Source organism: Schistocerca cancellata, chromosome 1 (assembly GCF_023864275.1).
Source record: "Schistocerca cancellata isolate TAMUIC-IGC-003103 chromosome 1, iqSchCanc2.1, whole genome shotgun sequence".
NCBI lineage: Eukaryota > Metazoa > Arthropoda > Insecta > Orthoptera > Acrididae > Schistocerca > Schistocerca cancellata.
In genome coordinates this window covers 1,104,774,249-1,104,787,402 of record NC_064626.1, presented here as the reverse complement: position 1 = coordinate 1,104,787,402, position 13,154 = coordinate 1,104,774,249, and the positions used below count along the sequence as shown (strand labels likewise).

Sequence of the window (13,154 nt, the reverse complement as noted above, 5' to 3'; positions counted from 1 at the left end):
TACAATATCAAGCATCAGGTCATGAACAAGGAAACTGGACAGTTCAGTAAACAGGCCTTGTACAATGTTGCCAACTGTGCTGTGACATTGTACAAGGATTAAAAAAGTATATCTGTAATATACAGCCAGGTTGAGATGCTTAATACATTTATGACAAAATTCAGTAGCTTTTGCTTGGAAAAGGTAAGTCTAACACTCAATTTTCTCATCAACCAGGAAGAAAAGAAGATCAGGATATAATTCCTATCGATAGAAAACTCAAGAGTGATGGAACACAGACTAGGATGAGAAAATGATAGGGAAAACAAATTTGGGCATGTCACTTTTCAGAGGAAAATTCTAGCATTTGAGGAGAAGAAACAGTCTTGGTTGCAATGTTAAAATCATGGTTTATTTATTCATCAATGACATGCATTTTGCTTAATAAGCCATCTTTCATGAAACTGACTGGCTGCAGTTTTTGGTTTTTTAACTCACTCCATTTGTTTGAGGTTATTGGATGTTATGCTTTTAACACAAATGTTTGCCTCAACTATTTTTCATGCACATGATGAGGGTAATTTAATTTTGCAGATGTTTTATCAATGGTATTAACATTTATCCAATTCTTAATTTTCCTAATTTTGTCAAATCTCAAGGTGGTGTCAAGCCTTTCTAATTTGATTGTATTTTAATGTAGGCCAATTTGAAGATGTCTTGAAACACATGTTACTGATGAATAAATAAACAGTAATTCAAAATCGGAATGAAGAACATTTTCTTCTCCACATTCTGCATACTGCTTGCTGTACCGCCACACCATGGCATGGAAAACCTTTTGTTCTTACATTTGCTTTAAGCAGTTCACAGAAAATCTTAGTCTGGATGACAACTCCTTCCAAGTGTGAGCCCAGTGTCTGAACCACTACACCATCTCACTCGCTATTTAAGATTGCTCATAAGATGACAAATTTTACTAAAAAAAAATTTATATATATAATCTAATTTAACTAGTGATCCACAGCAGCTACAACTGTAAATAAGAAAACCAACCAGCTAGGCAACCAGACTGCATTCTTGTTGTTGTTGTCGTTGTTGTTGTTGTTGTCTTCAGTCCTGAGACTGATTTGATGCAGCTCTCAATGCTACTCTATCCTGTGCAAGCTTCTTCATCTCCCAGTACCTACTGCAACCAACATCCTTCTGAATCTGCTTAGTGTATTCATCTCTTGGTCTCCCTCTACGATTTTTACCCTCCATGCTGCCCTGCAATGCTCAATTTGTGATCCCTTGATGCCTCAGAACAAGTCCTACCAACCGATCCGTTCTTCTTGTCAAGTTGTGCCACAAACTCCTCTTCTCCCAAATTCTATTCAATACCTCTTCATTAGTTACGTGATCTACCCATCTAATCTTCAGCATTTTCTGTAGCACCACATTTTGAAAGCTTCTATTCTCTTCTTGTCCAAACTGTTTATCGTCCATGTTTCACTTCCATACATGGCTACACTCCATACAAATACACTCCTGGAAATTGAAATAAGAACACCGTGAATTCATTGTCCCAGGAAGGGGAAACTTTATTGACACATTCCTGGGGTCAGATACATCACATGATCACACTGACAGAACCACAGGCGCATAGACACAGGCAACAGAGCATGCACAATGTCGGCACTAGTACAATGTATATCCACCTTTCGCAGCAATGCAGGCTGCTATTCTCCCATGGAGACGATCGTAGAAGTGCTGGATGTAGTCCTGTGGAACAGCTTGCCATGCCATTTCCACCTGGTGCCTCAGTTGGACCAGCGTTCGTGCTGGACGTGCAGACTGCGTGAGACGACACTTCATCCAGTCCCAAACATGCTCAATGGGGGACAGATCCGGAGATCTTGCTGGCCAGGGTAGTTGACTTACACCTTCTAGAGCACGTTGGGTGGCACGGGATACATGCGGACGTGCATTGTCCTGTTGGAACAGCAAGTTCCCTTGCCGGTCTAGGAATGGTAGAACGATGGGTTCGATGACGGTTTGGATGTACCGTGCACTATGCAGTGTCCCCTCGACGATCACCAGTGGTGTACGGCCAGTGTAGGAGATCGCTCCCCACACCATGATGCCGGGTGTTGGCCCTGTGTGCCTCAGTCGTATGCAGTCCTGATTGTGGCGCTCACCTGCACGGCGCCAAACACGCATACGACCATCATTGGCACCAAGGCAGAAGCGACTCTCATCGCTGAAGACGACACGTCTCCATTCATCCCTCCATCCACGCCTGTCGCGACAGCACTGGAGGCGGGCTGCACGATGTTGGGGCGTGAGCGGAAGACGGCCTAATGGTGTGCGGGACCGTAGCCCAGCTTCATGGAGACGGTTGCGAATGGTCCTCGCCGATACTCCAGGAGCAACAGTGTCCCTAATTTGCTGGGAAGTGGCGGTGCGGTCCCTTACGGCACTGCGTAGGATCCTACGGTCTTGGCGTGCATCCGTACGTCGCTGCGGTCCGGTCCCAGGTCGACGGGCACGTGCACTTTCCGCCGACCACTGGCGACAACATCGATGTACTGTGGAGACCTCAAGCCCCACGTGTTGAGCAATTCGGCGGTACGTCCACCCGGCCTCCCGCATGCCCACTATACGCCCTCGCTCAAAGTCCGTCAACTGCGCATACAGTGCACGTCCACGCTGTCGCGGCATGCTACCAGTGTTAAAGACTGCGATGGAGCTCCGTATGCCACGGCAAACTGGCTGACACTGATGGCGGCGGTGCACAAATGCTGCGCAGCTAGCGCCATTCGACGGCCAACACCGCGGTTCCTGGTGTGTCCGCTGTGCCGTGCGTGTGATCATTGCTTGTACAGCCCTCTCGCAGTTTTTTTTTTAAGGGCGCAAAACTTCTATGGTCATTAGCGCCCAGCCTGTGACTTAAGACAGTAAAAAACCAAAATTGAAAACCAGCAGCAATGTGAACAAAGTCATAAAATTGGAGAAACTAAAAATAGAAGGAATGCTTAAAAATCCACTACAGAAAGCGGGTGGTTGCCCCCAAAAAAAGCTTCAAATGACTGACGTCATTTCACTGTCACTAATAAACTGGAGAACGCGGTCGGCTGAGCGCGTGTCATCTGCTAAAATCGACGATAGATCAGGCGATAGCTGTAGACGGGAGCGTAATGGATTAAAATAGGGGCATTCAATTAAAAGGTGTCTTACCGTCCACAGCTGAAAGCAGTGGGGACAGAGTGGGGGAGGATCGCTGCTTAAAAGATGTCGATGGCTAAAAAGACAGTGCCCTATCCGGAGTCTAGCTAAAATTACCTCCTCCCGACGACGCGTTCGGGAGGAAGAGGTCCAAGCGCAAGGAAGGGCTTTCACTTCCCGCAATTTATTACGGGAAAGTGTTGACCAATGCGCATGCCATAAATGAGCAACTTTGCGACATAAACCGCTCCGTAGATCGGTGAAGGGAAGCGACTGAATAGCTGGCCGAGGAAGAGAGACTGCAGCCTTGGCCGCTATATGGGCCGCCTCATTCCCACAGATACCAGCGTGTCCCGGGAGCCAGAGGAACGCCACCGAGACGCCCCCCAGGTGGAGCAAGCCCAGACAGTCCTGAATCCGGTGGACCAGAGGGTGCACAGGGTAAAGAGCTTGGAGACTGAGGAGAGAGCTGAGAGAATCTGAGCAGATAATGTACTGTATCCGCTGATGGCGGCGGATGTAGTGGACAGCCTGGAGAACAGCGTAAAGCTCCGCAGTATAAACCGAACACTGGTCGGGAAGCCGAAAGCGATTTGGGGTGTCGCCAACAATATAGGCACTCCCTACACCTAACGATGTTTTCGAGCCGTCGGTGTAAATAAATGTGGCGTCCGTCATTTGTGCACATAGAGCACCAAATGCCCGACGATAAACAAGTGTAGGGGTACCATCCTTGGGAAATTGACAAAGGTCACGGAGCAGGCAGATCCGGGGACGGAGCCAAGGCGGTGCTGTACCCCAAGTTGTCAAGAAGGTTTTAGGAAAGTGGAAGGAAAGAGAATGGAGCAGTTGACGGAAGCGGACTCCCCGGGGTAGTAGGGAGGAGGAGCGGCCTGCATACCCTACATCAAAGGAGGCATCAAAAAAAAGGTCATGGGCTGGATTAGCAGGTATGGAAGACAGATGGCTAGCATAACGGCTCAGGAGGACTGCTCGCCGATTGGACAGCGGAGGTTCAGCAGTCTCAGCATAAAGGCTTTCCACAGGGCTAGTGTAAAAAGCTCCAGACAGTAAACGTAATCCACGGTGGTGGATAGAGTCGAGACGCCGAAGAATAGACGGCCGAGCAGAGGAGTAGACTATGCTTCCATAATCCAATTTTGAGCGCACTAAGGCGCGATAGAGGCGGAGAAGGACCACTCGGTCCGCTCCCCAGGAGGTACCATTCAGGACACGGAGGGTGTTAAGCGATCGCAGACAGCGAGCCGAAAGATAGGAAACGTGGGAAGACCAGCACAGTTTTCTGTCAAACATAAGACCCAAGAATTTAGCGACGTCTGAAAACGGAAGGTTGACAGGACCTAGATGTAAGGAGGGCGGAAGAAACTCCTTACGTCGCCAAAAATTGACACAAACGGTCTTATTGGGTGAGAAACGGAAGCCGGTTTTGATGCTCCACGAGTGGAGGCGATCGAGACATCCTTGAAGACGTCGTTCAAGAAGGCTGGTCCGTTGAGAGCTGTAGTAGATCGCAAAATCGTCCACAAAGAGGGAGCCCGAGACATCAGGAAGGAGACAATCCATAATTGGATTTATGGCGATGGCAAACAGTACAACACTCAGCACGGATCCGTGGGGTACCCCGTTTTCTTGGGAGAAAGTACGGGAGAGAGTAGTGTTCACCCGCACCCTAAAAGTGCGCTCTGCCATAAATTCGCGAAGAAAAAGGGGCAGCCGGCCTCGAAAGCCCCAAGAGAACAGTGTGCGGAGGATGCCTCTCCTCCAACAGGTATCGTATGCTCTCTCCAGATCGAAAAATATTGCTACCGTTTGGCGTTTCCGGAGAAAATTGTTCATGATATAAGTGGAGAGAGCAACAAGATGGTCAACTGCAGAACGATGCTTCCGAAATCCGCATTGGGCTGGTGTTAAAAGACTGCGGGATTCCAGCCACCAAGCTAAACGGTAATTCACCATACGCTCCAAAACCTTACAGACACTACTCGTGAGAGAAATGGGGCGATAGCTAGATGGGAGATGTTTGTCCTTTCCAGGTTTCGGAACGGGAACGACAACAGCTTCCCGCCACCGTCTGGGAAAGGTACTGTCGGTCCAAATTCGATTATAAAGGCAAAGGAGGTAACGCAGACTATGGGTTGATAAATGCAGCAACATTTGGACGTGGATACCATCTGGTCCTGGGGTGGAGGAGCGAGAAGAAGAGAGGGCATGTTGGAGTTCCCGCATGGAGAAAACAGTATTGTAGCTTTCGTGATTTTGAGAGGAGAAAGCAAGATGTCGCACTTCCGCTGCACGTTTCTTCGGGAGAAACGCTGGCGGGTAATTTGAAAAGCTTGAAATCTCAAGCAAAGTGCTGACCCAACGAGTTAGAAATTGCGATGGGGTCCACTAAGGTATCATGCGCGACAGTGAGCCCAGAGACCGGGGAGAAACTAGGCGCGCCTGAGAACCGTCGAAGCCGACTCCAAACTTCCGAGGAGGGAGTGAAGGTGTTAAATGAGCTAATAAAGAATTTCCAGCTTGCCTTCTTGCTATCGCGGATGACGCGACGGCATCGCGCACGGAGCTGCTTATAGCGGATACAGTTGGCCAAAGTAGGATGGAGACGGAAAATGCGAAGAGCACGTCGCCGCTCACGTATTGCGTCACGGCATGCCTCATTCCACCAAGGAACTGGGGGGCGCCGGGGCAATTCGGAGGTGCGTGGTATTGAACGTTCCGCAGCTGTAAGAATAACGTCGGTAATATGTGTGACCTCATCGTCGACGCTGGGAAAGCGACGGTCATCGAATGTCGCTAGAGACGAAAAAAGTGTCCAATCGGCTTGGGCAAATTTCCAGCGTCGCGAGCGCATATATGGCAGTGGAGGCTGCAGTCTAAGGACACATGGAAAGTGGTCACTCGAGTGTGTATCATCAAGGGCGAACCATTCGAAGCGCCGAGCTAGCGAAACAGTACCGACCGCAAGGTCCAAATGAGATAAATTTGTCGTGGAGGCAGACAAAAATGTGGGGATCCCAGTGTTGAGGCAAACTAGATCCGCTTGGTGGAAGACGTCTAGCAATAGAGAGCCACGTGGACAAGGATGTGGAGATCCCCAAAGCGGATGGTGGGCATTGAAGTCCCCAACCAGCAAATAGGGGGGTGGAAGCTGACCAAAAAGATGAAGGAGATCAGCTCGTGCCATTGGTGTGGATGATGGAATGTATACAGTACAAAGACAGAACGTGTATCCAGAAAGGGAAAGACGGACGGCGACAGCTTGGAAGGAACTGTTTAAGGGGATTGGGTGATAATGGAGAGTATCATGGAGAAGAATCATGAGTCCTCCATGGGCTGGAGTGCCTTCAACAGAGGGGAGGTCATATCGGACGGACTGAAAATGAGGGAGAACAAAGCGGTCATGGGGACGCAGCTTTGTTTCCTGAAGACAGAAGATGACCGGCGAGTAGGATCGTAAGAGGACCAACAATTATCCCGATTGGCTCGAATGCCGCGGATATTCCAGTGGATAATGGACATAGGGTGAACAGAAAATGGAGGAATGTGACCAAGGGTGCTGTCAACTCAACGACTGCTCAGAGCTTGCGACCGACAGCATGGAATGGCATTCAGCCGAAGGCAGAAGATCCTGATCCATAGGTTGGTCAGGAGCAGCCCCTGCCACCAGCGATCGGCCGGTTGACCGGCCACCAGCAGTGCACCTCGGCGACACAGAAGACGGCCGAGGGCAATTTCCGCCAGGTGGTGCTGTAGATAGGACACGCCTTGGCGGAGAAGGAGAGGAACTGGGTTTCTTTGTAGCCTTCTTGGAAGTATGAAGTTTAGTTGAAGGAGGAACCGATGGTTGTGAAGTTGCGGTACGTAAAAACTTTTCACGAGTATGCTCTTTTTTCGAAGACTTGGCGTCTGACTTTTGGGCTCGAGATTTAGCAGAACCCGACGAAGGGTGAGCCATAGAGTGGGCAGGCGAAAATGGTGAGGTAGAACGGGCGATCTTTGCGCTGGCCGATCTGACGACCGTGGTACTAAAGGTGAGGTCGCAAGTCTGCGTGGCCGCCTCCTTTGTTGGCCGAGGAGAAGCAAGGACAGTGCTGTATTTTCCTGTCTGGGGCACGGTGGGTTGTTGACTGGCGAATAATTTTCGAGCAGCAAAGGTCGACACCTTTTCCTTCACTCTTATTTCCTGGATGAGCTTTTCGTCCTTAAAAACGGGGCAATCTCGAGAGGAAGCAGGGTGGTCACCCATACAGTTGATGCAGCGAGGGGATGGAGGTGGACAAGCACCCTCATGGGCATCCTTGCCACACGTAACACATCTGGCCGGATTGGAAAAGGACTGGCTGGTGTGATTGAACCGCTGACATCGATAGCAACGCGTAGGGTTTGGGACGTAAGGGCGAACGGAAATTATCTCATAGCCTGCTTTGATTTTCGATGGGAGTTGAACTTTGTCAAATGTCAAGAAGACAGTGCGGGTTGGAATGATGTTCGTGTCAACCCGATTCATAACTCTATGAACTGCTGTTACGCCCTGGTCAGACAGATAGTGCTGAATTTCTTCGTCAGACAATCCGTCGAGGGAGCGTGTATAAACGACTCCACTCGAGGAATTTAAGGTACGGTGCGGTTCCACCAAGACAGGGAAGGTGTGGAGCAGAGAAGTACGCAGCAATTTTTGTGCCTGGAGGGCACTGTGTGTTTCTAACAACAGGGTGCCATTCCGTAATCTGGAACAAGACTTTACAGGACCTGCAATTGCATCGACACCTTTCTGAATAATGAAAGGGTTGACCGTGGAGAAGTCGTGACCTACATCAGACCAAGAAACAACAAGGAACTGTGGCAACGATGGAAGAATCGTCTGTGGCTGAGACTCAGTATACTTATGTTTGTGAGCAGACATAGTGGAAGGTGAGGAAACCATTGCGGAAGAATCCCCCATGATTACCGGCGTCTCCGATGGCGCGCTCCTCCCTTGTGGGGGACCTCTCTGAGGGCACTCCCGCCTTAGGTGATTGTTCACACCTCCCGACAAAACGGACGGAGGGACCAATCGGCACTTTCGGAAGGTATCAGCTCGGGTAATCACCCCTCCCTGGGCCTGGCCATTACCAGGGGGTACGTACGTGTCCTACCTGTCTACCCGGGGCGGGGAATTACGCGTTACCCCGTCACCGGCTACGCACAAAAGGCGTGGGTCGGCCTTCAGACATGCACAGGGAGGAAGAAAGAGAAAGGGAAAGGAAAGAAGAGAGGTCTCAAACGCCGCAGCGGAGAAAAGGGAAAGAGAAGAGGTAAGGAAAAGAGAAGGACAAAGGAAGGAAGAAGACATAAAAGCAAGGAAGGCGAAGAATGCAGTACATTTACGAGCGTCCGTCTCCGGATGCCGGATGTAGGCACAAACCATACTCCCAGATGGGGAGAAAGGGAAGGAAAGAGCCAGAGGTGAGGGGAGGAGGGGCGAAGATAGGGATGGGGAAGGATGGGGAAAGGGAAGGTATGCAGCCCGGAAAGGAAGGAAGGCCACATTAGCTCGGGGTCCCGTGCTCGCTACGCACGTATCCACAAAAGAGTTGTGGACCCCCTGGGGGGGCCCTCTCGCAGTGTCCGGAGCAAGTATGGTGGGTCTGACACACCGGTGTCAATGTGTTCTTTTTTTCCATTTCCAGGAGTGTACTTTCAGAAACAACTTCCTGACACTTAAATCTATACTCGATGTTAACAAATTTCTCTTCTTCAGAAACGCTTTCCTTGCCATTGCCAGTCTACATTTTATATCCTCTCTACTTTGACCATCATCAGTTATTTTGCTCCCCAAATAGCAAAACTCCTTTACTACTTTAAGCGTCTCATTTCCTAATCTAATTCCCTCTGCATCATCCGACTTAATTCGACTACATTCCATTATCCTTGTTTTGCTTTTGTTGATGTTCATCTTATATCCTCCTTTCAAGACACTGTCCATTCCATTCAACTGCTCTTCCAAGTCGTTTGCTGTCTCTGGCAGAATTACAATGTCATCAGCGAACCCCAAATTTTTTATTTTTTCTCCATGGATTTTAATACCTACTCTGAATTTTTCTTTTGTTTCCTTTACTGCTTGCTCAATATACAGATTAAATAACATCATCAGGGACAGGCTACAACCCTGTCTCACTCCCTTCCCAACCGCTGCTTCCCTTTCATGCCCCTCGACTCTTATAACTGCCATCTGGTTTCTGTACAAATTGTAAATAGCCTTTCGCTCCCTGTATTTTACCCCTGCCATCTTTAGAATTTGAAAGAGAGTATTCCAGTCAACATTGTCGAAAGCTTTCTCCAAGTCTAAAAATGCTAGAAATGTAGGTTTGCCTTTCCTTAATCTCTTTTCTAAGGTAAGTCATAGGGTCAGTATTGCCTCACGTGTTCCAACATTACTGCGGAATCCAAACTGATCTCCACCGAGGTCGGCTTCTACCAGTTTTTCCATTCGTCTGTAAAGAATTCGCGTTAGTATTTTGCAGCAGTGACTTATTAAACTGATAGTTCGGTAATTTTCACATCCGTCAACACCTGCTTTCTTTGGGATTGGAATTATTATATTCTTCTTGCAGTCTGAGGGTATTGCAGCTGTCTCATACATCTTGCTCACCAGATGGTAGAGTTTTGTCAGGACTGGCTCTCCCAAGGCCGTCAGTAGTTCCAATGGAATGTTGTCTACTCCCGGGGCCTTGTTTCGACTCAAGTCTTTCAGTGCTCTGTCAAACTCTTCACGCAGTATCGTGTCTCCCATTTCATCTACATCCACATCCTCCTCAATTTCCATAATATTGTCCTCAAGTACATCACCCTTGCATAGACCCTCTATATACTCCTTCCACCTTTCTGCTTTCCCTTCTTTGCTTATAACTGAGTTTCCATCTGAGCTCTTCATATTCATACAAGTGGCTCTCTTTTCTCCAAAGGTCTCTTTAATTTTCCTGTAGGCAGTATCTATCTCACCCCTAGTGAGATAAGCCTCTACATCCATACATTTGTCCTCTAGCCATCCCTGCTTAGCCATTTTGCACTTCCTGTCAATCTCATTTTTGAGACGTCTGTATTCCTTTTTGCCTGCTTCATTTATTGCGTTTTTATATTTTCTCCTTTCATCAATTAAATTCAATATTTCTTCTGTTACCCAAGGTTTTCTACTATTCCTTGCCTTTTTACCTACTTGATCCTCTGCCGCCTTCACTACTTCGTCCCTCAGAGCTACCCATCCTTCTTCTACTGTATTTCTATCCCCCATTCCTGTCAATTGTTCCCTTATCCTCTCCCTGAAACTCTGTACAACCTCTGGTTTAGTCAGTTTATCCAGGCCCCATCTCCTTAAATTCCCACCTTTTTGCAGTTTCTTCAGTTTTAATCTATAGTTCATAACCAATAGATTGTGGTCAGAGTCCACATCTGCCCCTGGAAATGTCTTACAATTTAAAACCTGGTTCCTAAATCTCTGTCTTACCATTATATAATCAATCTGATACCTTCTAGTATCTCCATGATTCTTCCATGTATACAACCTTCTTTTATGATTCTTGAACCAAGTGTTAGCTATGATTAAGTTATGCTCTGTGCAAAATTCTATCAGACGGCTTCCCCTTTCATTTCTTACCCCCAGTCCATGTTCACCTACTATGTTTCCTTCTCTCCCTTTTCCTACACTCGAATTCTTCGTCATCTGCAGACCCAGTTGAGTAACATGGGGTAAAAATTATTGACACTTCAGTTACACATTTGATAGCTATCATAATAAGCACAGGCATACCCAGCGAAGGGCAGGGGGGGGGGGGGGGGCAGCTACCCCACCCTAGAAGATATTCGCATTTTTTCACTAGTTTTCTGTTTTATTTAATAAGAAGTGCTGTATGTTGTCTCGGGTCCTTGTTTCCTGAGACTAGTATGACCTCCCCCTCCCCCCCCCCCCCTAGTTCAGATCCTGGGTACGCCCTTGATAATAAGAATGTCTTATGGAAACCAAAACAAAAGTCTCACCCTTCCCACTCACTCAGGTCCTCTCACTACTAAAAAAAGTATAGGTAGATGGCCACCAATGCGGCACATGCATTTTCAGTTTTAAAAGAGAAGAAAGGGAAGATGATCCCACATATGGAATGAGAAAGGTTGAGAGACGGGGAGGGGTTGGGGGAAAATGTAGTGATAGCTCCACCTCCCTCAAGCAGAGCAACCACAAATTAAATGAGACTTACACTGTCCTTTGTACATACCATCTACGAGGATAAAACCAACACGCAGAGATAATAAGAACTTAAATGTTTCATGTACTGTAAACGTACTGACATCTTCAGTAACCATATATACAGATATGTGTTATTTCTATTAAACTTCAACACTGTTCATCTTATAGGTGACAATGAACAAAGAAGAAACATTACATGCGCAGAGTCTTCCAAATTCTACTAAATGGGAACTAGAGAGTTGAAAACCGCCCCCCCCCCCCCCCCCCCACTCCCCAAAAAAACGGGTACACTGTAATTTTTACTTCAGAGACACACTGAAACGTTTTTGTGTAACATGTAGTAAATATAAATAGTAGGTTTATAAGTATTATAGTACACAGAATATTCAAAAATTTCAAGTTTTTGTAGCAGAATTGTTAGTCAGACAAATACCTTGCCATAATACATCATATGAGATTTTCATGAAAAACATGACGAGTTGTAAATTTTCATAACAGCAACGTACTTAAAAGGAGCTCAACATGTGATACGTCTATTCCATCAGATTTCAGGCTTGCAGCCAGATGACAGATAGTCCAGTAGGGGTAAACCCAAAAATTAGACAAATCACAAATAATTGCTACAAAAGGTTTTATTGTTTTAATGGCTCCATTTGTGGCCTAATATGACTATCCTAGATCCCCCCCCCCCTCGGCAGAGTTGTGGAAAAGTGGGGGGGGGGGGGGGGGGGCAAAAATGTACCCGAAAAAGGGGTATTTTTTCGGTTTTGTGATTATATCTCGTAAATGACTCACAATATTGAAAACACATTGGAATTAAAGATTGTAGTGCATAAAATTCTGCATTGAATGAGACTATCCACATATTTTTTGGCCCTCCCGTTTCCATACTAGTTCTCTTCAACATTGGACCAATTTTACACGTTCATGAAAATTTTTTGTTTTAACCTCTGTTTCTTGGTAATATCGTTGAAACTAACCCATCTACCAATAATGTCGTTCATACAAATGGTATAGAGGAATAAATTCTGCATTTGATAAGACCAAAAGTGAAACGGACCACTCATTTCTGTACGGCTAAGTTTGTACTTTCATTGCTATGCATGGAAGGTACTTCATATTTACAAATCTAGGTCTCTAGATAAGTTTTATGCAGAGAACTCAAAAATAACATTATGATGAGTAAAGATTGAAAAAAAATTAAAAAACTGTTCAAAGTCAGGGGTAAATTCCGTGGCAAGAAATTTAAGGTCAACTTTGGCAATCCCTTATTAAACAGCAAAGCCTTTTTGCACCTTGTTATTCTGCCTTTGTATATATGTTCTGCCTGGCAAGCCAGTGTAATAATGAAAAATGTGTATTTTTGTAATTCCTAAGGTAATCATCCATAAAGTTACCTTCAAAAAATCAGAACCCTACATTTGACCAAATTTGGAGGCAAATATATTTATATAGGTCACCTCTGTTTTTAATTTAAAATGCACCATTTGGAAGAGCAGCTTTTGCTGTACTGGAATATTGTGCATAATATGAGTGTGCAGTTATCAGGCAGCAGCATCCTGCATCCGTCCAATAGGTGACACAGTTTATTGCTCTCTAGTGACCATTCATGGGGAGGATGTACCAGTGAACCCAGAAACCATATTTGACCGGATAGCACTTCTCAAAAAATCTGACGAACAGCTTAAAGAATTCTTCCGATATGAGCTGGCACCCCTTTCTCTTCCGA

At 46.6% G+C, this 13,154-nt stretch overlaps 1 protein-coding gene across 6 annotated transcripts in view; it reads right to left on the bottom strand.

Moving 5' to 3' along the window:
* LOC126091954 (ankyrin repeat and SOCS box protein 1-like) overlaps nucleotides 1-13,154 on the bottom strand; it is a 149,203-nt gene that overhangs the window by 113,414 nt on the left and 22,635 nt on the right. The gene's annotated exons all lie outside the window — the stretch shown is intronic.